General features: G+C 35.3%; 1 long non-coding RNA gene across 1 annotated transcript in view; it reads right to left on the reverse strand.

Moving 5' to 3' along the window:
- Positions 1 to 23,258, reverse strand: part of LOC140709910 (uncharacterized) — a 66,062-nt gene that overhangs the window by 24,594 nt on the left and 18,210 nt on the right. Inside the window, exon 2 of the long non-coding RNA XR_012090691.1 lies at positions 7,165 to 7,361. This is a non-coding gene — a long non-coding RNA (uncharacterized lncRNA). The remainder of the gene's footprint in view (positions 1 to 7,164; positions 7,362 to 23,258) is intronic.

Here is a 23,258-nt window from a genome sequence, read left to right on the forward strand (position 1 = left end):
AAAATAAACAAACTTGAGGGGAAAAAAGCAACACAATTTATTTCTCAATCGCATGCTGTTTCGTATGCTTTGTATCACAGACAGCTCAAAAAAGGAATGAGGATATCAGAATCTCTTAGGAAAGACATGGATAAATACATTTGGGCCAACCATATGATATAATAGTTTAAAAATATTTAAAATTAAACTTTACAACAACTTATGTTAACAAGAGAAAATGTCCAACATATAAGGATAAGTGAAGAACCGTGATATAATGTGGTATGTCTTTGTAAATACGTATGTATCTGGATAGGAACAGATACATGGGAATGTACCAACAGATACAAACAGATACATAAAGGAAATAAAGCAAAATGTTATCTCCAGCAGTGGAATTATGGGTAACTTTTTGAGGTAATTCTTTATACTCTTCTTTATTTTCCAAAATTAGGTAGTTCACAATTTTAATTTTCCAATTAAAGACAAAGATATTTTGAAATGACATGTTGTGTTATCCACATCATTGCTTTGCTTTTGCCCTCAACAGAGAACAAAATGTGTGGGTTAAATAGGAGCATCTCTTAAATGCATAAATCCCTCAAAGGGGAACAGGAAAATTTTACTATTACATAGTTTCTTTCCAGCCTCTATGACATCAATCAGAGAGATACACGAGGAGTTGAGGTCAAGAAGCATGGGCTACTGTGCATACACTCATCGCCAAGGGCATAATTCAAAGGACACGCAGCCTGGTGAACATGGCACACAGATGTCCTGTTTTCTTAGACTGTTTGCAACATTTAAATGCACTTGGCAGTCTAAGCACATAGTTTCTTTCTGAAGGAGCTTTTCTGCTGAAGGTTATGTCGTGTATTCCACTAAAACATAAATCCGTTGGCTGTTTGTTAAGCCTCCTGTACAATGAAATCAAAGCAATCGTCAATGGATATGGTTCACTGGAAAATGTAAACTGGCTTCCCCACCCCAAGAGAAATAGATTAAGTAATGCCAGAGGTTTTGCATGTGCTCTCAACAGACAACATCTCCCTTTGTAGAGAAAAATTTTACTGCAATGCTTCCCATTGCACCTGCCAACTCCCTCTCTTATCCTGAAAACATAAATTCCCATTACACATAGAAGAATGAGTAATGTCTCTAAAGTGCCCAGAATATGTTTGTAATAATTGATATTTCACCCTCCGGTGCCAGGGCTGCATGGATGGAGTGCTTTATGTTGAAGGCTCAGGAATGTGCTTTTGTCCCTTTGGTATTCTGCCCAGACGAAGCATGCCCACAATCAGCACAGCCTAATGCAATCCAAACACTTTAGAGGAGGCATCCTACAAAACACAGGAGTGCCAGAGGCTTGCATAATGTATCCAAGATATCAAAGTTTTCTTTAGAGAGATGAAAATGTAATACAGCAAACACCTATTTAGGGGGAGAACAAAACTCTCAGTTTTTCTATGGAAGTCAAGTTTGTATTAATAGGTGTTGCCTGGCATCGAATTTAGATTCTAAAGCTTATCACACCTCTAAACTTCCTTTGTTTAAATCAATTATTAACATTTATTATTATAAAATGCTTCTGCTTTTTACCCAAGCTATCTCCATGACTGTATTTTAAAACAGAAATAAGTTTGATTATTAATTTTTTAAACAAAGTACTTCCATATAGCCTTTCCATTATCTCTGGCAAAACAATTATAAAATAGACATATTTTCATTTAGGTAGTTTTGTCATGATTAATCATATCACCTTCGTGACAAAAGAGAATGAAGGAGAGATATGAAAGTAAAAATGAAAGAATGATTCTTAAATAATATGAAGGCTGATATGTTAAAAAATTAAGTCTTGGCCAGGCATGGTGGCTCACGCCTGTAATCCCAACACTTCGGGAGGCCGAGGTGGGTGGATCATGAGGTCAGGAGATGAAGTGCATCCTGGCCAACATGATGAAACCCTGTCTCTACTGAAAATACAAAAAAATAGCTGGGTGAGGTGGCGCGTGCCTGTAATCCCAGCTACTAGGGAGGCTGACGCAGAAGAATCGCTCGAACCTGGGAGGTGGAGGTTGTAGTGAGCCGAGATTGCACCACTGCACTACTCAGCCTGGCAACAGAGAAAGACTCTATTTCAAAAAAAAAAAAAAAAAAATCAAGTGCCTTTCAAATACTGGGAGTTTATTAGGGAGTAATATTTTCATAATCACATGACTTTCTTCTATTATTGTATGAATCTAATTTTATTATTGTGAATAATTTTATTTAGTGATTTAACCTTTTCTTGGATATTCTTGACTTCAAAAAATAAATTATATGCATTTAAGAACATAAACTAACATCTACTTTTGGGTAACTATAAAAATGCACAGTTGGTGACCAACTAGTTATTGTACATTATTGTTTAATTAATTATTTGAAAAATTACCAGCATTTTTCTACTACCTATGCTTCCTATCTTACCTATTCCTTCCTATCCTCACACCTTCACACTGGAATAGTTTTGCCAAATCCGGAAAGAATAATCGATGGAAGCCATACTCTAATATAGCATCAATTGAAAATCAAAGTGCCTGTATTTCATCATTTATAGGTATCTCCAATTTCTACGCTTGGAAAGTGAGAACGCATTCACTTGGCAAAGGAAATGAATAAAAACAAGATCAAAAATAAACATGACTTAATTAAAATCATAATGAGATATCATCTTACCCCAGTCAGATGTCCCTTATTAAAGAAAAAAATGAAAACAAAAACAGATCGGGCGAGGATGCAGAGAATGGAGAAATCTTACACACCGTTGTTTGGAATGTAAAGTAGTACAACATTTATGGAAAACAGTATGAAGATTTCTCAAAGAACTAAAAGAACTACCCTTTGATCCAACAATCCACTAATGGGTATTTACCCAAAGGAAAATAAATCATTGTATCAAAATATACCTTTACACATGTGTGTATTTCAGACTATTCACAATAGAAAAGTAATGCAATTAACCTAAACTTCCATAAACAAGTGATTGGATAAAGAAAAAAATATATATATACACACACACGCGTGCACGCGCGCGCGCGCACACACACACACACACACAATGAAATACTGTTCAGCCATAAAACAATAAAATCGAGCTGGAAGTCATTATCTTAAGTGAAACAAATCACACACAGAAAGAGAAATACTGCAATTTCTTACATAGATGGGAACTAAATATTGTGTACACATGAACATAGAGAGTGTAACGTCAGACAATGGATACTTGAAAGGATGAGGGGGTAGGAGGGGGGTAGATGATGAGAAATTACGTTATTTGTACAATGTATGTTATTTGAGTGTTGAATACCCTAAAGGTTGAGACATTATCATTTTGTATCTATGCATTCAACAAAATTACACCTGTTCCTCATAAATTTACACAATATTTTTGAAAAGAAAAAAATACATATGACTTTTATGTGTTTATTATGGTTATTTGTCTCATAATGAAACATGATATACTTTATTTCTACCACTGAGACTCTCCCCAGTTTTCTAATTTCAAGAACATGCCTCTTCATAAGTGTTTCCAAATAGTGCCATGTAGAAGTAAAACCATTTGGGAATGTAGGTGATTTATCTGGACATAGTTGAAACCACTTTCTTGAGTCCTACTTTCAACATCAATCCCTACCCAGGTTCTAGTATTAATGTTGTCTCTGGTGAATGTTAGTACAGTATATCACACATGTCCCTCAACACCAAGACGTCTCTGCTGCCAGCTCTAATCTCATCTAATGCTTGTGCCATTCTCAGTGAGTCTTCCCAGGTTACTTGTCTATGCCTGAGGACATGCTCAACTAATTTACCAGTCCAGACATGTATGCTATGCTATGCAATCTAATTCTTGAATTTCTAGCCTCTGAGAGAGGGCGTTGCCCATTACACGATGCTAAACTGGGAAGCACAACAGCTAGAAAAATAGAGATGTGTTATCAGAGATAGGATGGGCATTGATTTGTAATCATGGAAGATGATTTGAAACACTATGGCTTATATTTTATACCAAAAAAAAAGTCCTCTGTGAGAGACTGACTATTGCAATGGGAGAATTTGAGAACAAGTGTTATATGATATTAGGATTGGTTTTATCCACCATGAATTTCAAGAATTAGATGTTTAATTATTAATATTTTCAAAACCACTATGAGATACCATCTCACACTAGTCAAAATGGCTATGACTAAAATCTCAAAGAACAGCAGATACTGGTGAGGCTGTGGAGAAAAGGGACACATTTGTTGGTACGAACGTAAGTTAGTTCAGCCACTGTGGAAAGCAATGTGGAGATTTTTCAAAGAACTAACAACAGAGCTACCATCCCACCAGCAATCCTACTACTGGGTATATATTCAAAGCAAAATAGATTATTATATCAAAGAGACATGTGCATTCATTTGTTCATTGCCATGCTATTCACAATGGCAAACACATGGAATCAACCTAGGGGCCCACCAGTGATGGATTGGATAAAGAAAATGTGATGCATATACTCCATGGAATACTATGCATCCATAAAAATAGAATGAAATCATGTCTTTTGCAGCAACATGAATGGAGCTGGAGGCCATAATCCTAAGAGAATTACCACAGGAACAGGAAAAACAACTACTACATGTTCTAACTTACAGTAGCACAACATTGAGCATGCACAGACATAAACATGAGAACAATAGACACTGTGGTCTATTAGAGGCAGGAAGGGAGAGCGGCAAGGGTGAAAAAAAGACCTATTGGGTACTATGCTCACTACCTGAGTGCAATATACCCAGGTTAAAAAAAAAAAAAAAACAACAACACCTGTATCCCTTTTATCTGAAATAAAAGTTTATAATAAAAAGATTTCAAGAAGGATATAAAATATCTTGACAAATGATTACCTTTTTGGATTTGCACCATTGACCCTTGTGAAACAGCAATGCTATTGACACTAGGCCAGCAGTGCAAACCAGTATAGGAACTTGCATCCTGCAGAGTTCAACCAGAAGTCTGGTTTTTACTTAAGTCTATATTTTATAAAATTTGATGCATAAGGCTAGTATTACCTGAAATATTACTCCTCCTATAAGTAATTTAAAATTTTAATAGTATTTATTTTGAGTTACTCTAACTACCATAACTGATGATAGCTTTGGGCTTTTACCTTCTTTTATTTACTCTTTCAATCATTTTCTTTATTCACTGTACAAATGACAAAGCAAGTGAAGTTTCTACTCTGAGAATCCTACCAGTCTAGTGGCAGAAACAGACATTAATCAAATAATCACAGAAAATATATGGTTGAAAATTTTGATGAGTCGTATGAATACTAATAATTAACATTTACTGAGGACTTGTTCTGTGCCAGAAACTGGTATAAACACTTGAACAGTATTAACTCCTTTAACCCTTACCATCAACCTATGAAAGTATTCTATATTATTATACCAATCTTACAAGTAAAGTAATTGAGGCTATGGGAGATTGAATAACGTGGTCTCAGAACGCAAAGTCCCACGTGGCAGAGCAGACATTGACTATAGGAACTTGAACTTTAGAGCTATCAAATAGTATCATGTCATCTTTCCTTGCATTTCAAAAAAGAAAAAAAAAAAACATGCTATGACACTGCATTAGTCAGCTTTTACTACAGTATGCTGAATTAACAAACATATGTAATATTTTCGTGGCTTATAATAATACAGGCTTATTTATTTATTGCTCATGTTAACGTCCTGTGTGGGTCCAGCTGCAATTCTGCTCCATGTCTTTTTCTTGCTGGATCCAGGCTAAAAGAGCATCTCCTACCTTAGCTATCCCACCCTTAAAGGTTTATGTATATGACATCATCACTTCCACTAGCATTTTATTGTACAAAGCAAGGCTAAAGGTAAAATTGGCCAACAATGGAGTAGGAAATATATTTCATCTACAGGAAAAGACACCAGAGAGGTGTCCTACCAGAATGAGCCCCAGAAGCAGGTCATATTTTGAGCAAATAAAACGGTATGCTCCATAATAGACATATGAAAGGGGTCCCTGACCTGACCTGGGAGTCAAGAAAGCCTGAGGTAGCACTATCTCAGTAGGGTTTTCAGGGATGGTATTTAGTTAACTAAAAACTGTGGTCCAAGGAAAATATACCATGTAGTAGGAACAGCAGGTACAAATGTCATGTGATACAAGTGAGCCTGGTCTTGGAGAACTGAAAGGAATCATCTGAAATAAAGACAGAGAAAGGGAAACTGTCCTGAGACAAATCTACAGAAGTCAGCAGGGGCAAGATTATTCAGACCCCTGCAGGCCTCTTCAAGAATTTGGATATTTTTCCTAATGGGGAGCCACTAAATTAATTTAAGCAAAGGGAGTATGATAATCACACCTTGGTAATTTTGGCTGTTTTACAAAAAAAAAAAAAAAAAAAAAAAATCATTCTAAGTAAGATTCTCTAACTTAGATATCTCCCCAACCCCCAGATCCTCTTAATAGTATTGTTTTAACTGTTTTAGAAGAGACAATTTAGTTATATTTTCTATTGCAGAGTTCACTATCAGAACCACCCAAATATAGTGATTCAGAGCAGAGGCAGTAACTTCCTCCCTCTCTCTCACAAGGAACACTTTCTACTCTATCCTCTTTAGCTAAGGCTCAGGTTCTCCCCAGTCACAGCAATCCTGTACTTCCCTCTTACCTTCCTGATGGGATGAAAAGAGAGCCAACAGTGACATGGCAAGTCTATGCTGAGACCCTTTTCCCTAAATAGTAAGGAATGGAGCTCAGCAAGGTAAGGAATTGCAGCAATTTGGGATTGGATATATGTGCAAATTACTCTAAGTGGAGCATTCCATTTGGAAAAGGTGCAGCAGGCACTTCAGATATTTTCAGCAGAAATAAATGCCACCACCTTTTTGTCGTAGCTACCATCATTATACTCTGATGTAAACTCAGGTCTTCCTTTGACATCCTATGTAGAATTGTGCCAACTCCAAAAAGGTGGACACCATATACTAGCTAGGATTTCTGCCACTGGTAATGTAGAGCAGTCTTCCCAATTGTTGCCAAATTCCAGATGTTGGTCAATTAAGAGAAAACAAATGAAAGGAAAAGTACCCACCATATGTTTCACTAGTCCAATACCTGGAAAAGCTATTAGTTTATACTTACATCTGCTGTGGAAAGTTGTATTTGTTAGGGTAATGCCGTTTCTGTAACTGCTAAGCATCCAGATTGCAAATTTCACTCCGTACTAAGTGATCGAAAGTGGTCCAGTGTGGCTGATCACCATCCAAATGGTCATTCAGGAAACCATCATCTTTTCAGCTTTTGTGTCTGTTATTCTCTGGAGTCTGCTCAGTCAACCACTAGATGAGGAAAAGGCATGAAAGAATTCACAATGGAAGGATTTTATGGAGCAGGTATGGAAGGGGTGCATATCAGCTTTGACTCACAATCCACATCCAAGGAGCTACAACCCAGCCATATGGTCAAATCAAAATAATAGAACCACTGAGAAACAGAGTATAACAGTGAGTGCAGTAAATAGAAGAAATAGACTTGGAGAACAAAAGCTAAACAGTGTTTACTATTACATTGTCTCTATTAAATCTTAAAATTGAGGGATAAAATAGTAAATTTTATGTTATATACACATTATCAAAATTAAAAAAATGAACCCAGTACCTCAGTTGAAAATGCAGAAATCACCGGTCTTCTGTGTTGGATGCAGCTGGAAACCATCATTCTTAGCAAACTATCACAAGAACAGAAAACCAAACACCGCATGTTCTCACTCATAGGTGGGAACTGAACAATAAGATCACTTGGACTCGGGAAGGGGGACATCACACACCGGGGCCTATCATGGGGAGGGGGGTGGGGGGAGGGGGGAGGGATTGCATTGGGAGTTATACCTGATGTAAATGACTAGTTGATGGGTGCTGACGAGTTGATAGGTGCAGCACAGCAACATGGCACAAGTATACATATGTAACAAACCTGCACGTTATGCACATGTACCCTAGAACTTAAAGTATAATAATAAAAAAAAAATGTGGTGGAATAGGATCTTTAGAAACAATGAATTTCTGGATCATTAAAATTTACTAAAAAGCATCCTCTGCATGATCCCATCTCTTATTATTGAAAATGAAACTCAGTCCATTTTCCTGACTTTCAGTACAACATGGTTTGTAATTTCTGGCATCCAGATTGATAGCTCAGCAGCTGATTGAAACTTTCAGTCATCAAAGAAAGAAATAATCATTATCTAGTATTGAAATGGTAAATTTGTAAAATATTTAATTCTGAGAATTTATAATAGATTATATGCTGATACCTGGACAAAACCTGCAATTGTGCAACATAAGTAAAGGTGATTACCAATATTTTAAAAATCGGAATTTGTTCTTCAATTAACATTGAACATGAAGCAATCATTTACTTGAAAATATTACGAATTTTAGGTAGTTAGGATTCAGTTAATCAAAAGTTCAACTTTTCCACTTTCTCACCACAATATTGACAATCAACCTTACACTGGATCGTCTCTGAACTATAATCCCAAATACCTTTCCTTGAGACTCGCTTAAAGTTATACGAATTGTTAGTGGCTCATAGTTTTTCCCCAACGTCTATGTATGTATGAATATATGTATGTATGAACGTATGTAACTATGCATCCATCTATCTATCTATCTATCTATCTATCTATCTATCTATCTATCTATCTATCGAGACAGGGTCTCACTCTGTTGCCCAGGTTGCAGTGCAGAGGCCCAATCTTGGCTCACTGCAGCCTTGATTTCCTGGGTTCAGGCGATCCTCCCACATCAGCCTCCTGAGTAACTGGAACTACAGGCACGTGCCACCACGCCAAACTAATTTTTTGTATTTTTTTATAGGGACGGGGTTTCGCCATGTTGCCCAGGTGCATTCAAACTCCTGGGCTCAAGCAGTCTACCCACCTTTACCTTCCAAAGCATTGGGATTACAGGTATGAGCCACCACACTCAGCCCATTTATTTATTTTTCCAACAACTATTTATTAAGTGCCCATTATGTTTGGGCACTATATCAGACAATGAGAAAATAGAGATAAACAAATCAGCAAATCCTTGACATTGTGAAGTTTATATTCTATAGGAGCAAATGATATTACACAAGAAAAAACAGACAGTTAATTAACATATGTATAATAAGATTTGTTACGAAGAGCACAGCCTGGAGTGAAGTTTTACAATTAGGGAAACAGCCATGGTCTACATGGTCGGTAGCAGTTAATTGTAAGAAGGAAAGTGGATTGAACAAAGCATTTCAGGCATGGCTGGTACAAAGACTCTAATAAGGAAAAGGAGAACAATTGAAAAACATGATAAGGAAGAGAGAAAAGAGACATAGACTAATACTGGGGAAATAGATATGGCCAATTAAGCATGCGCTTAAGAAACTAAAGGATTTTAGACTTGTTCCTGAAAACAGTGTGGAGCAGGACATAAGTTATAATTTGGAAAAAACGACACCAGTTGTTCTTTATCTAACACACAGAAGAATATCAGCCAGCAGGCGGTTACTTTATGAAATTAAAAGCTAAAATTTCACTAGCAAAGACGGAAAGAAGAAAAGTGAGGGGAGAAAAAGAAAGGGGTAATAGATTTATGATTAGAGAAAACTACATAGGAAGCAGACATCGAAAAGCAGAGGAAACAGGTGAATGATTACAATATAAAGGCCTCCATGCCTGCTTCACTTCTCCTCTCTTTAACGCTTGTTATCTTTTCTCCAGTGCTAATTTGCTTTTAGAGACCAACTATTAGACTTTTATCTTTTCATTTCTTCTTCTGTTCCCTGTTAAAATATGCAAATGAATGACTCCATTTTCTATGGATCTAAGGTCTCCAATCTAGTGCTCCCAAAAGTCACTTACTCAATCCACTTTATTATGTCCAGCATGTACCAGAAATTGTGCTAGGTTCTGGAGACAAGTATTGAAGAAGACAGAATTTCTCCACTCACAGATTTTATGTCCTAATAGGTCTCCAGGAGGCATGATGTACTAGGATAATTTTTTATCCAGCGGAATGTTATGCTTTTCTACATTTTATTCTTGGCCACACTCATGGCATTTGAAATGTACAAAGTATACATAGATAAGATTCAACAAATGGGGCAGGCCGCAGTGGCTCACACCTGTAATCCCAGCACTTGGGGAGGCTGAGACAGGCAGATCACGAGGTCAGGAGTTCGAGACCAGTCTGGCCAATATGGTGAAACCCCACCTCTAATAAAAATACAAAAATTAGCTAGGCATGGAGGTGTGTGCCTGTAGTCCCAGCTACTCAGGAGGCTGAGGCAGGAGAATTGCTTGAACCTGGGAGGTGGAGGCTGAGGCAGGAGAATTGCTTGAACCTGGGAGGTGGAGGTTGCAGTGAGCTGAGATCACGCCAGTGCACTCCAACTTGGGCAATAGAGCAAGATTCTGTCTCAGAAAAAAAAAAAAAAAATTCACCAAATGCTCTGGGCATGTTGACTACGGTGGCAAGTTGCAGGGGTTTGTATGCTTGAACTGGTCAGAAAGAAAATTCGTTCCTTCCACCAGAAATACTATATAAAACTACTAAATCTTAACTCTATGTAATTTTAAAAACACAACGGCTATTTTGAATAAAAATTCAGACTTTGTCATCTTGGGTTAAAGCACTGAGTTGTCAGACTCATCTATTTCTCCTCACTATTTAACTTACTTCCTCTATCCTCAAACTCTTCACCCTCAGACGCATTCTCCATTTATATTTTCAGTCCACAATGAAGTTTCTTACATCTACTGTAGTCTTCATCTCATCATCAAATTCTTGAGACAGTAGTCTATATTTCCACTATCTAATTATCACTATTCTCTAGTTCATCTAGTACAATCTGACTTATTCCTCCTCAAAAGCTAATGTAAATGGCTCAGGTCAGCAAGGGTCCATAATTACAAACCTGGGGCAATTTTAGTCATGATGTTTTATTTTTCATTCTCCAAGTGAAAAAAAAAATTGTCAATGCTGAGTATATTTCAAGATGTCATGGTGGGGCATTGGAAAATTTTTTAATTAGTAATAATTGCACTTTGGATAAACTTCATTGGCTGTGACACTGCCCTGTGCAAAGCTTAACTCTCATTTGACTTGCTCTCTCTGCAATGTTTGACAAAGTTGATCATTTCCTATTTTTGAGCTTCTGAAACACTAATTCTCTTCCTTAGTGACACTGCACTAATATTTTAGAAACATTGATTCTGTCCCTTTAGTAGCTCTTTTGTCCTATATAATTTTAAGACATTTATTCTTGTTAGTGTTCCATTTCATATATTATATTCTTTCCTTTTATACTCTCCCTAGTTGATATTTTTGAATATGATTTATATTCTATGTATTTGCTTTTGACTCTCAAATTTCTTATCTACTTTTTTTTAAATTTAAACATATGTACATATTTTGGGAGTACATGTGATAATTTAATTTATTCATAGAACTCATAAGTATCAAATCAGTATTATTTAGATATCATTACCTTAAATACGCCTTTTCTGTATGCTAGAAACACTCAAACTATTCTCTTCTACCTATTTCAAAATTTATGATAGATTATTGTAAACTATAGTCATCCTACTGATCTGTCAAACATTAGGTGATTTGCTTTTCACATTGACTCTAAAATTTTTTTCACCAGTTTCAACTTCCCCACAAAAGTTCCAAATTCATACACACACCATATCTTTTGATCACTGAAAACGTAATACAGTTCAAACTGCCCCCAGCTGGCTCTGTATTATGTTCACAGATTCACCATCTACTAATAAACCCATTGAAAAAGACTCAGCTCTGCATTCTCTAGCAACCACATCTAATTGGTCGATAAGCATCATTGATTTTATCTCCTGAATATCACCAAGTCTCTTCATTGCTTTCCAGGGACTCAGCATTATCAGTACCTCTTCATCTTTCCCTGGATAGTTCCAACAACCTCTAATTTGCCTCTGCCTTCGGTGTCTTGTTCTTTCTCTCACAATAAATTCCAAGCTATTTGACATAGAGACACTTTACTATCTGGCCAAATCTATCTCTTCTTTCTTTTCTCCAGCCACGGGCTTACTCAGTTACTGTTTGTTTTCAAATAAGAGTTTCTGTATTAATACTGAGAGAAATGTCATTTCTCTAGGCAGACGCTCTTGCTTGTCTCTCATGGCGATTACTCATTTCTTCCTTTCAACACCCATAGCTCTGCAAGTATTCTTCTTTTATGTCACTTTTTGCAATGCAATAGGTTGTTTTCCTGTCTATTTCTTATCTTGTAATTTGGAGTTGTGGAAAAACATTTTATTCGTATTTGCATCCCCACTACCTTAGCACAGCCTAGGATTAGCGTGCATATTTAATATCTGAGACTGAAAAATATAAACAAATAAATAAATTAATTAAAACTATTAGGGTTGTATTGATGGTCTGGGGTCTAACATTTCATGATACAAATTTTAAGACCATTTTGATTAGTGGCTAGCCTACATAAGTTGCAAATTATAAAAGTAAACTTGAAAGCAACTTCAAAATAAGAAGTACATTCTCAATGAATAGATTTCAGTATTCCAAGCACTATCAATGCCTTTTCTATTATTTAGAAATTCCTTCTTCATACTTTATAGAAACAGTCTAGTTACTAGATAAGGTCGTTAGCCTCATGCTAGGGATAATTATTGAAGATGAAATAATAGCATCTTTCACTTTTACCAAAAGTAAATACAAACTTTTATAAAAGCAATTTGACAATATATTTTGATGGTCTTTAAAAAGTTCACGACGGTTTATTCAAAAAATTATTTCTAGGTATCTATCCTAAGAATCTAATGAGAGTGCATAGAAATATTCAGGGAAAAATATATTTACTACTTTGTTACTGTGTCTTCAAGTCTGATGGTAGGAGATCTGCAGGTAAGTATATAAAGATGTGATGCATTCATAAGAGAGACCATTATACAGTCATTTAAACTGATGTTTTCTAAGGGAGTAATACAAATAAGCAACCAGAAAAAGAGATATCTATAAAAATAAGCAAAGTGTGAACCTACATCCATTTTTAAAATTTTTATATGCTATTGGAATTATGTAAATAAAATCAGACTGGAAGAAAATATACAAGTATATATAATGAAATATAAAGATAAACATATATTGATTTTATAGTTTCAAAAAATAGCCAATAAGGAAATGTTTGCTCTGTATCTATTTTGTGCCTGTTCACTTTCCCACGAACTCCTCAGAAAGGCTGTCAGTTTACAACCCTGCTGAAAGATTAGTATGTTACATGACTCTGAGCCATACATTGCCCTAGATGTAGCCTACAGAGGGTGGCTGGCTACTTACTGTTTGAACAGAAAATAGAAGCTTAGTGAAAAAAGATATTTTAGTTTGCATTTTTAAAATAGGATATTAAAGGTGTTAATCAGTGAAACTTTGGAACAAAGTACAATTACTATATTTTAAAAAGAGGCAGTCAGGTGTAGTGGCTCACGCCTGTAATCCCAGAATTTTGGGAGGCCGAAGCGGGTGGATCGCTTGAGTTCAGGAGTTCAAGACCAACTTGAGCAACATGGCGGAACCCTGTCTCCACTGAAAATACAAACATTAGCCGGGCTTGGTGGTGCATGCCTGTAACCCCAACTACTTGGGAGGTTGAGGCAGGAGAATTGCTTGAACTCAGGAGGCAGACTCCACAGTGAGCCAAGATCACAACACTGCACTCCAACCTCGGTGACAGAGTGAGACCATTTCTCAAATAAATTGATAAAGAAAGAGGCAAAAGAACACAAGGAGGGAGAAGGAATCTCTAGCCATGATTTATTCAGAGCATGAAGAAGCAGAATTAGTAATGTGTCAGTGTGAGAGAAGATGATTGGGCATGAGTAGAGAGAGAACTGGCTCTGTTTCTATGATTCCCAGCTGAGTAGTGGTCTGTGTACCTCAATCCCCATGAAATACACCTCTCATTATAGTAAATTCTCTCCTCCTATTGATTTGAGATTACTTGAGTGTTTCACTATTCCTTGCAACAAAACAACCCTAAAATAAGACTGTAATAGTTCATATAGGCAGGATATAGGAGTATGATCATTTAAACATTCAGTGAGTCCTTATTTCTATTAATTTTAACTTATTAATTTTTAACTGTTATTAATTTCACTTGTCACATAGGACCTTTGCCCTTCCTTATAGCACTTAGGATTTGATCTTGAAATACAACTACTTTTATTCTGTCACCCCCAGTAAAATTCAAGGTCAATACTATTCTTTACTGTTCTTGATTTCATTCATTTATTTATTCAGTCAATACATATTCATTGAGGTACTACTGTTTTCCAGGGCCAAACACAGGCCAAACTAGGCTCTGGGGATATAATAATTGATAAGACAGTCATTGTCCTTGATCACATGAGACTTACAGTCCACTGAAGAGAAGTAAATTCCAGGCATTGACATTAGATAAAGGATAAATTAAATGTTGTTCACTTAGTTGGGAAAGTTAGATATTTAATTAGTTCAAAGTTGGTTTCATAATATTTTATCTAAAATGAATTCCTAGGAAGAAATTCTGTCTCAATTGGATCTTTTTCTTCTTTTTCAGAGGCAAGGTCTCACTTTGCTGCTCAGGCTGGACTGGCCTCAAGGGATGCTCCTACCTCAGTCTCCCAAATAGCTAGGACTGCAGGTGTGTGCTGCTATGACTGGCTTCAACTGGATCTTTATGCTTTTTGAAAAAAGCATTTTGCCACACTCATTTTCCTTTTCTTCACTGCTAATGAATTTTCATTTTGCTTTACATGAGAACCAGAGAAATATAGTGTCTGAAACTTTACCAACTACTGTTTACAGTATATATTTTAAGCTCACAGGACCAGGCACACATTGCTGTCCCCTACAGTAGTTTCATATAAATGTTTATAAGATGTAGATAACCTAGGATTGTATTTTTAATTTGGTTTTAGCATTGCAATGAGGGTCATTTTAAAAATTTTTACTTGAGCATCCTCCAAATTTTGAAAAGTTTTTAACTCAAGCCTCCTTCAAATTTAAGAGAAAGGCTTGACAAATATAAAAAGTGACTCACATCTCTAGGAGATTGGTTAGATACTGTGGTATATTTGAACTATAGCCTTCTATAAAGCAATTAAAAACAGTAAGGTAGAGCTGTATACAATGAATGGCACAAAAGGAGTTCAAGATATGTTATTATGTTTATATATATAGAGAGAGACACAGGAAAAGAGAAAGAACTATTTATTTGTATGTGTGTAGTGAACATGATAAATTGTCCACTTATCATCCATACCTTTCTTTCCCCTTCTTGATCATCCAAATTGTCTTGAGGAATTCACATTTCTTCATGTATCACATGCCTCCGTAGAAAGTAGTCTCACCCAAAATTCTCCAAACCCATCTTCCTTGACAGTGATTGGTTCAGGAAAGTGCCCCAGTATAGGCCTATGTGTTATAAAAAGAAGTTTCTTGGGGACCTTCTAGGAAAGTTCTTTCCCTTCTGGTACAGTTTATTAAAGCAACCTCTCTTTCTCAGGATGTCACTCTATGGGAATGTAAGACACAGAACTGCTGAAGCCATCCCATTAATAGCTCAATTCACAGGGGAGGCAGAGCTTAACAGAAAATCACCAGGAGACGTTGCCCAAGGCATTGAATTAGTTTATCCCTGAAGCCTACTTTTATCTAAACTTTTAGATAAAATGAGCTGATGAATTTTCTTAGTGCACAAGTTGGTTTCTTTAATATATTTAGCTTGTTGTAGCCAAAGTCTTTCTGAGGATTTGTATCTGGATATATATGTATGGGCACATCTATGTATTAAAGGAAGATTGGAAGAATACACTCGAAGAAAGAAAGAAAATGTGGAAAAAGTGGGATTGGGATAAAATAAGAGAGCTCTTTACTTTTTATTCAATATACTTCTTTCTGAACACTTAGTAGAGATGTATTGCTTTGTGTTTAAATGTAAAAAACTAGAAGTATTAGAAAAAAGGTTTTTTCAATAGTATACCCTTTTGCTATTTCCTTAGAAAACTACATTGTCATATCTTAATTTCTAGCAAAATCACTGGTGAACCCACCAGAGAGTTCATAGATAAGTATTTTATTAAGAAGTTCCAAAACTTTTCAGCATAGTGTATTGGAAAAGGAACACCCATTGTCAGGAGACTTGCCTAAGGTAAAGCATAGAACAATTCTAGACCTCATTGCCATCATCCGTAGAGATGCGAGAATGAATCCAAACATTTATTCTACTGAAACCCCAGCCTTCTCTGAATTTTGCGACTCTAACTTATATCCACAGATAAAAGACTTTATGTTGAAAACTAGTCGAAAGCAAGGAAAAAGACTGGATGAATTGGTGAACTGCTATATCTTGTGGCAGCTGAAAAATGACTAGTTAAAGCACCTTTATCTAATCACCTTCGCTTCACTAATTCCTTTTTTCTCAGGTTAATGTTTTGCAATTGCCATTAAAACAGACTGTTCAAAAGGAACTGAATGGTTTGGCCATTAATTTATTTTTCTGTTGTTTTGGATTTTCATCTCTATAATGATATTTTCTTTCATCAGCTCAAAAGTATGTCACTTTATTCCTAAACTTTAACCCATTTTTTTCCTATTTTATTCCAAGGTCTTCAGGAAAAGAAAGAGTCATGGAATTGACAAATTTAACCCTGTGGTAATCAATAAACAGTTACTTTCTTATCATGTTTTTACTCAGGATAAGTTCAGTTAAAAGTATTAATAAACAAATCAACATATTCCAATTATATTTTATCCTCATATGTCATTTTGTCATACACAAATACATGCACTTGCAGTTGGTTAATTATCAAATAATTTCAGACTCTAATGTAATTAACTTCTTTCTTGGCCATTTATTCTTAATTTATATACAAATAATTGTTGCTAACTATTTTTTACAAGATGGTATTTTATAATCTTCAAATGACTATTTGATATACATTTTCTTAGAAATTAAAAATTCTCTAAAAAATGTTCCAGAGAAATATAGTCTCCAATGTACAGATGATGAACTGAGAGTCTTAAGATGTTAATTATTTTTCCTAATTAGTTACCTAATTATATGGCCAGTCAGTCCCAGATTCTATAATAAAATGAGATTCACTCAGTACTCTGGTTGATTTTCCCTCACTTTGGCCTTATAATTCCTAAAGGACTATTCAATTTATTTTCTGGCAGAACAAATATGAAGTTAAAATATGTCCAGACATTTCCAAGTATTATTAAAATGTGCTCCAGGTGAGAAAGCATAACTCTTCCAGTTTCCAATATTTCTGAATCCACAATTACCACTTGTCTCTCATGTCAGTGGTGTTGCCAAGGCAGTACAATGATAGGAACAGAATATAATATCTGGATTCCACCAAAGTTTCCAGCTAATACACACTTGTCACATGCAATGGTGAGAGAGATTGATAGAAAGATACCATAGATGTAGGGAAATGAACAGATGTTCTTTCATGTGGGTGAGATAGCAACCTGGCTCACACAAAGTACACATAGATCAGGGGAACACTGCATCTCTGTCTGCAGGGAAAACTGCCCAGATCCGTAAGTGCCCAATATGGTCCCCACTTGCCAAAGATACCGCAAGATTCGTGTAAAGCTTCTGTCTTCTTCAAGAAGCTTGGTCTTGTCATTATCATGTTGATTGGCATCGGATAAAAGAGGATTACACTCTCCTGGATCTTCACAGTGTCTTTTTAGACACAGAAATGCTCATTGGGGCAAATTATGGAGAACCACTAGTATAACTATGAATCATGAATTTCCGGATGAATCATGAATTTCTAAAGCATTGCATCTTCAGTAGGCTGCGGTCTTCCCTCTGCATATTAAACAGATTTATATCTCTTGGCTGTCACTACTACTAGAAACGTATAACAATGCAGTTAGGACTTTCAAAGTAGGTATGAAATTTAAGGACTGTACTGTGTACTACTCTATTTCCTAAGTCAGTAAAAATAGCCATCTGTCTTTTTACTAAGTCAGTAAAAATAGCCACCTGACAGGCAACTAAGGAAATAGTTTGTGCTAGTCTCTCTCTTAAATAGAAATTTCACTTAACCAGCTTCCAATTTACAGTGTTGGGCAAGGTATCTGTGCCTATGACTACATAAATCTATGTTCACCTACAAAGACTCCTCAAAATACAGATTCTCAATCTCTGTTTGCTCTCTTGGTTTTGATGGGTGTCAGTAGGAGTAGACTTTTAAACACCATGTTCTATGTGGAGGAAATTCCTAAATAGTAATGCTATGTGCAATGCTAATTCTTTTGAAAGGTTAAAAAAAGCTCAATGTGCCTTATATAACATGATCTATTTATACTCTGTCACTAAGGAGAGTCAGCTGCATTTATGTTCAGGGCGAACAGAACAATTCATTTGCACCTTATCATCCAATTGATGACTACCGGTTTACCTAACTGACAGACAGAACAGGGTTAGGCAATGATAATTTGTCCAATGCATTAAAATGTTTAGAACTAAAACTCTCAAACATATTTAACATAATAAATCATTGTTTAGCCCCAGAATGTCTGAGTTTTCCTCAAATATCAATTACAATATAAAGTTCCACCACAGGATATTATACAGTTACTAAGAAACTATTGCAGAATCATCTCAATCCCAAATTAGATGCTTTCAAACCCTCTTCATTATTTCTAGCACCTGGTAGTCACTAGTAATACCCATGCGAATTTTTTAACCAATAAGATGTTCTTTTACAACAAAGCACATTTTTAAATTGAGAGCATAATATAAAACTTGGGGTGGTGCTGGGGGTTGAGGGATAGATTCTGGATTACATAGCTTCTGAAAATAAAATATGACTTCAAAAGACTATTAAATATGGTTCCTTTCTTTATGTGTTGAAACCACAAAAATATATCAAATGCTACTATGTTTACAGTCCCCTCTTCTCTTGACTTCTATTTAATCACTGTATCTGTATTTCCTACTTCTTTTGTGTTTAGCATACAATTTCTTTGTTTTAATGTTCCTCATAATAGATAGCTTACTGTATGCTGCACTGTGCAATAATGCACTTTACATGCTGCATTTCAAAAAATTCTTCACAATCACTTCCTGCAGTAGACTGTTGTAGTACCCACTCACGGATGTGACAACTGAGGTTTGGAAAGTTAAGTAACTTTCTAAGTCATTGACAGAACTAAAAATAAATTATGTTAGAATTAGACTTTAGTGCAATGCTTCCCAATTTCCCTTTTTTGAATTCAAATAGAAACAAGGAAGCCGCTACTACCTATGTGGAAAACATGGTTCTCCCCCACCTACCTGCAGTGGAAATCCTGGGATGCTGAAGGGCATTTTGAGCAGGTTTTCCTCCTTAGTCAAACATTTATTACACAAAAGAATGCTCTTTGAAGATTTGCTATTAAATCCTTTGAGTCCCTTTTTGTGTTGTTTCATATCTCACTAACGAGCTTCAGTTTAATTCTGTTTTATTTATTCTTTGCTTATTTTATTACAGTAGAAAGATGCCATTTATAACCTCACAAATTACATCCCTTTATATTCGTGAAGTGTGGGAGTTTTACTTTTCCTTTTTTTTTTTTAATTTTTTTGCAAGTCTTACAAAGCAAGGTGTAATGAAAAACGGCCTGCCATTCAAGAAACAAATACAAAGAGAAAGGTACTCTGAAGAATGGAAACATAAATAAATGCAAAATAGATGCAAGTGAAATGCATCTATACCCATATGTTTTTAATATATTAAATTATACACAATTTTAAATTCTTCAAATCCGTAACTCAGAGATGATAAATGATTTCAAATTTACTATATTTTTCCAGCATGGAATGATGCTCAGGTTTATGCTTTTCTTAGTTTCCAATGATATTTTTTCTCTAAACATGATAATACTGCTATGTTCTCGTAATACATAGTTTGATCTCCACTAGTCAAACTAAGAGGTAAAATTAACTAGACAAGAATTAAACACTGTCATATGCTTTAAGTCAGAGTTAACTTAAATATGACCCAGAGATGTCAGATTAAAATAATAGATGTGCTAAAATAAATATAATAATCACATTTTTAAACAATCTGAAAAATTACAGGCTTGTAAAGCTGCCAAGACAAAAATTTGGCTCTAGATCTTCTCATCCTTCCATAGCTCGTGCAGTTGTAAGCCATTCTCTATAGTATAAACATTATTTTAACTGCAATGAGCCCAATACAGAAATTATATGAAAAGGGGTGTGAAGAGTCAGGATATAAAGTATCTGCATAGATTTGCATCACTTACACATTCAAAAAAATTTTACTCGCTCACCAGCCAAATTTAGTTTAAGAGACTATTGCTTTTGGATTCAGCTTCCAGTTTCTAACGGTAACATTTGCTTAGGAGACCCCTGTATCATTATTCTTATAAGTACTTTTGTTTCTTTTTCTGCATGCATGTCACAATCAAATGCCCTAATTTTGGGGAAAATATTTGCTTAGTGTCTACTTTCTTCCACTAAACTAGCATGTTCCACAAGCACAACATCACTGTCAACTTTTCCCCTTTATTTCCCAGTGCCCTGTTCAGTACACAGCATATAGTAGGTGTTCAACAAATATTTTTAAATGAACAAATGAATATGTGAGACATGTCATCAGCTTTCTCAGAAGAAGCAAAAAGCAGATCATCCAACTGCTTAATTTAAGTCCTTTTATTTCAATGAGTTGCTGGTTCCTTGATGAGTCTGGCTCATTCTCATGACTGGAAATAACACAGCTCAGAGTAGTCTGAACTGAGCAAGGGAATTAGAGCTACTGACTCACTGTGGATGATTTTGGTTCAGAATAGATTTGACACGGTTTAGATCATGGTTAGGTTTGGCAAATTATTATTGTATTAGCATTTTTAATTGTTCTGTTAAAATGTCTTGAACTGTGATATGGTTTGGGATTCAGTAAAAGAGGAGCATTTAAGTAGTTCAGCTTTTAACTAACAGTTTTCAGATCATGTTTCCTGATTGTAAACTGCATTTCAGCATGCTTCTTTGAGCAAACTTACATGCATATATATAAGAAAAACATATATATATATAAACTTATGTTTTAAAAATTAATATTTATTTAAATGCACTATTCTGGGGCTTAATGTCTATTTTTTTGATTACAGTATTGTCAAAATAATGTAGGAGGCAGAACTGGGAGAACTCATTGTATACATCAAGTTATTTCTGCCTAGTGCTCTCATAAGTTACATGAAGGAAAAGATGGTTGACTCAATTAGATGTAATTTCCTTTATGCTTTAAAATTCTGGGGAAAGTAATCTGTGTGGCCTATATTCATATTTGTGAAAATACAGATTTCATTAAAGCAATAATACCTATATATTTGAGATTATAAGCCCAAATAAACTTCCACATATAAACAATATAGCAAATCCTGCATTGTTAGATTTATTCCATCTAGTTACATTCCTTATGTTTTCTAAGCAGTTTTGTTATCCAAATTAATTCCTGACTTATAGATTCAGAGAAATATCTCTGTATGAATTTCTGATGTCTAATTTTACTTACAATCCTTGAGCCAAAACTTAGAATTGCCTCACTGGGAAATTTCCATTCCTTTCCTAACTCTCAGCCCCATCTCAATGGATACCTATTTGTGCATCTCTTCCTTTAAAAGAGGGCAAAGATGATGAACTGTGATTGAGTAATGTGCTCAACTAATTAATACACGTGTTTTAGTCCCTCATTCCATTTGTTTCATTGTTTTCATTCAAAGCCATCTTATTGAAGTTCTGCAGATTGACCAATTTCCTAGCTTCTTTTTCTTTTTTTTTACCAGTAAATGTCTTTTCTAATTCAAAAATGCAAATTTATAAGTATACTTGTCTGCTTTTTAGCATTTTGCCATTTTTCAAACTGTGCCTGAACTTAGCCATAAATATATGCTTTAGCATATATGAATCTCAGAAACCTCATCACCAGCCCAGGTCACAACCAGCCCACTGTGATCTCACTGCTTCCGAACTTACAGCATAACACTCTCAGTAATTAATCATTCGTGCTTGTGACATTTCTCATAATGTATATTTAACATTTCATAGTTTTATAATTTGCCAGTGTATCCATGCCCTAGCCCTCTCAATTAAATTGCAACTCTCTTGAGTCAGATTTCACGTCAGTCCTGCAGAATGAATCGTAAACAGAGAAAATGTGTGTTGATTCATTATTTAATTGATTGATTGTATCCATGTTGATTGAAATAAGTCAAACAGTACGTACAATAAAAGGTTAAAAATGTCTTCCCCAGATCAAGTTTTCTGGAGTATGTTAGTGTTTAGAATTAATTGTGAGAGTTCTCAACAAAGTGTTCACAGATTTCTTTGCCTTTGTCTACAAAATCAAGAACAAGAACAAAGTACAAAATGACATGTGATGGACAGTGTCCTTTACTCTATTAACTGACTTGCTACACTTGCAGTCCCAATTTTTCTACATATAAGAAGATGCATTTCCTAAAATATTGTCCAGGGAACTTAATAGTGTAAATTCAATAATGGGACGAAGGGTCAAATAAGTTTGAGAAAACCTAGTATAAACAATATTAAATAGGTTTCTTTTCTGTAAAAATCCACTGAGCTTTTAATATCGTTGTGTCTATTGTGATATCCAAAGGGATGGGACAAAAAATATGGTATACTGCTTATCCTAAGTCTGTGTAATCCTGTTTTTTTGTTTGTTTTTTGTTTTTTGGGTTTTTTTTGTTTTGTTGTTTTGTTTTGTTTTGTTTTGTTTTTTGCATCTTCTGAAATCTGTATTCCACGGTGTTACTGTTGAAAACTCTGAAGTAGAAATTCCAGGCATATCTAATATAATGTATAATGTTTGGAAATGGATTATCAGTTGCAATGAACCATTTCTTATTCTGAGGGCAAGAGTCCAATATTAACTTGAGATTGATCGTTCATTTGTTTAGTGCTTAGTTTAACAGCATAGGAAAGATTCTTCGACTTTCCTGTTTCTTATATTGCCATTTCCTCACATTGTGTAATGATGTTTATGTACTATGCTACCATAAGATTGCTTTTCTAAAATTAATTTCATTTACCAACTGGATTTTAGGTATCTTTATTGTCTTGTTTTCTTCCACTGCATAGTGATATCCTCTGCAGATTGCATAAGCATGTCC

This window comes from Chlorocebus sabaeus, chromosome 23, assembly GCF_047675955.1.
Source record: "Chlorocebus sabaeus isolate Y175 chromosome 23, mChlSab1.0.hap1, whole genome shotgun sequence".
Classification (NCBI taxonomy): domain Eukaryota; kingdom Metazoa; phylum Chordata; class Mammalia; order Primates; family Cercopithecidae; genus Chlorocebus; species Chlorocebus sabaeus.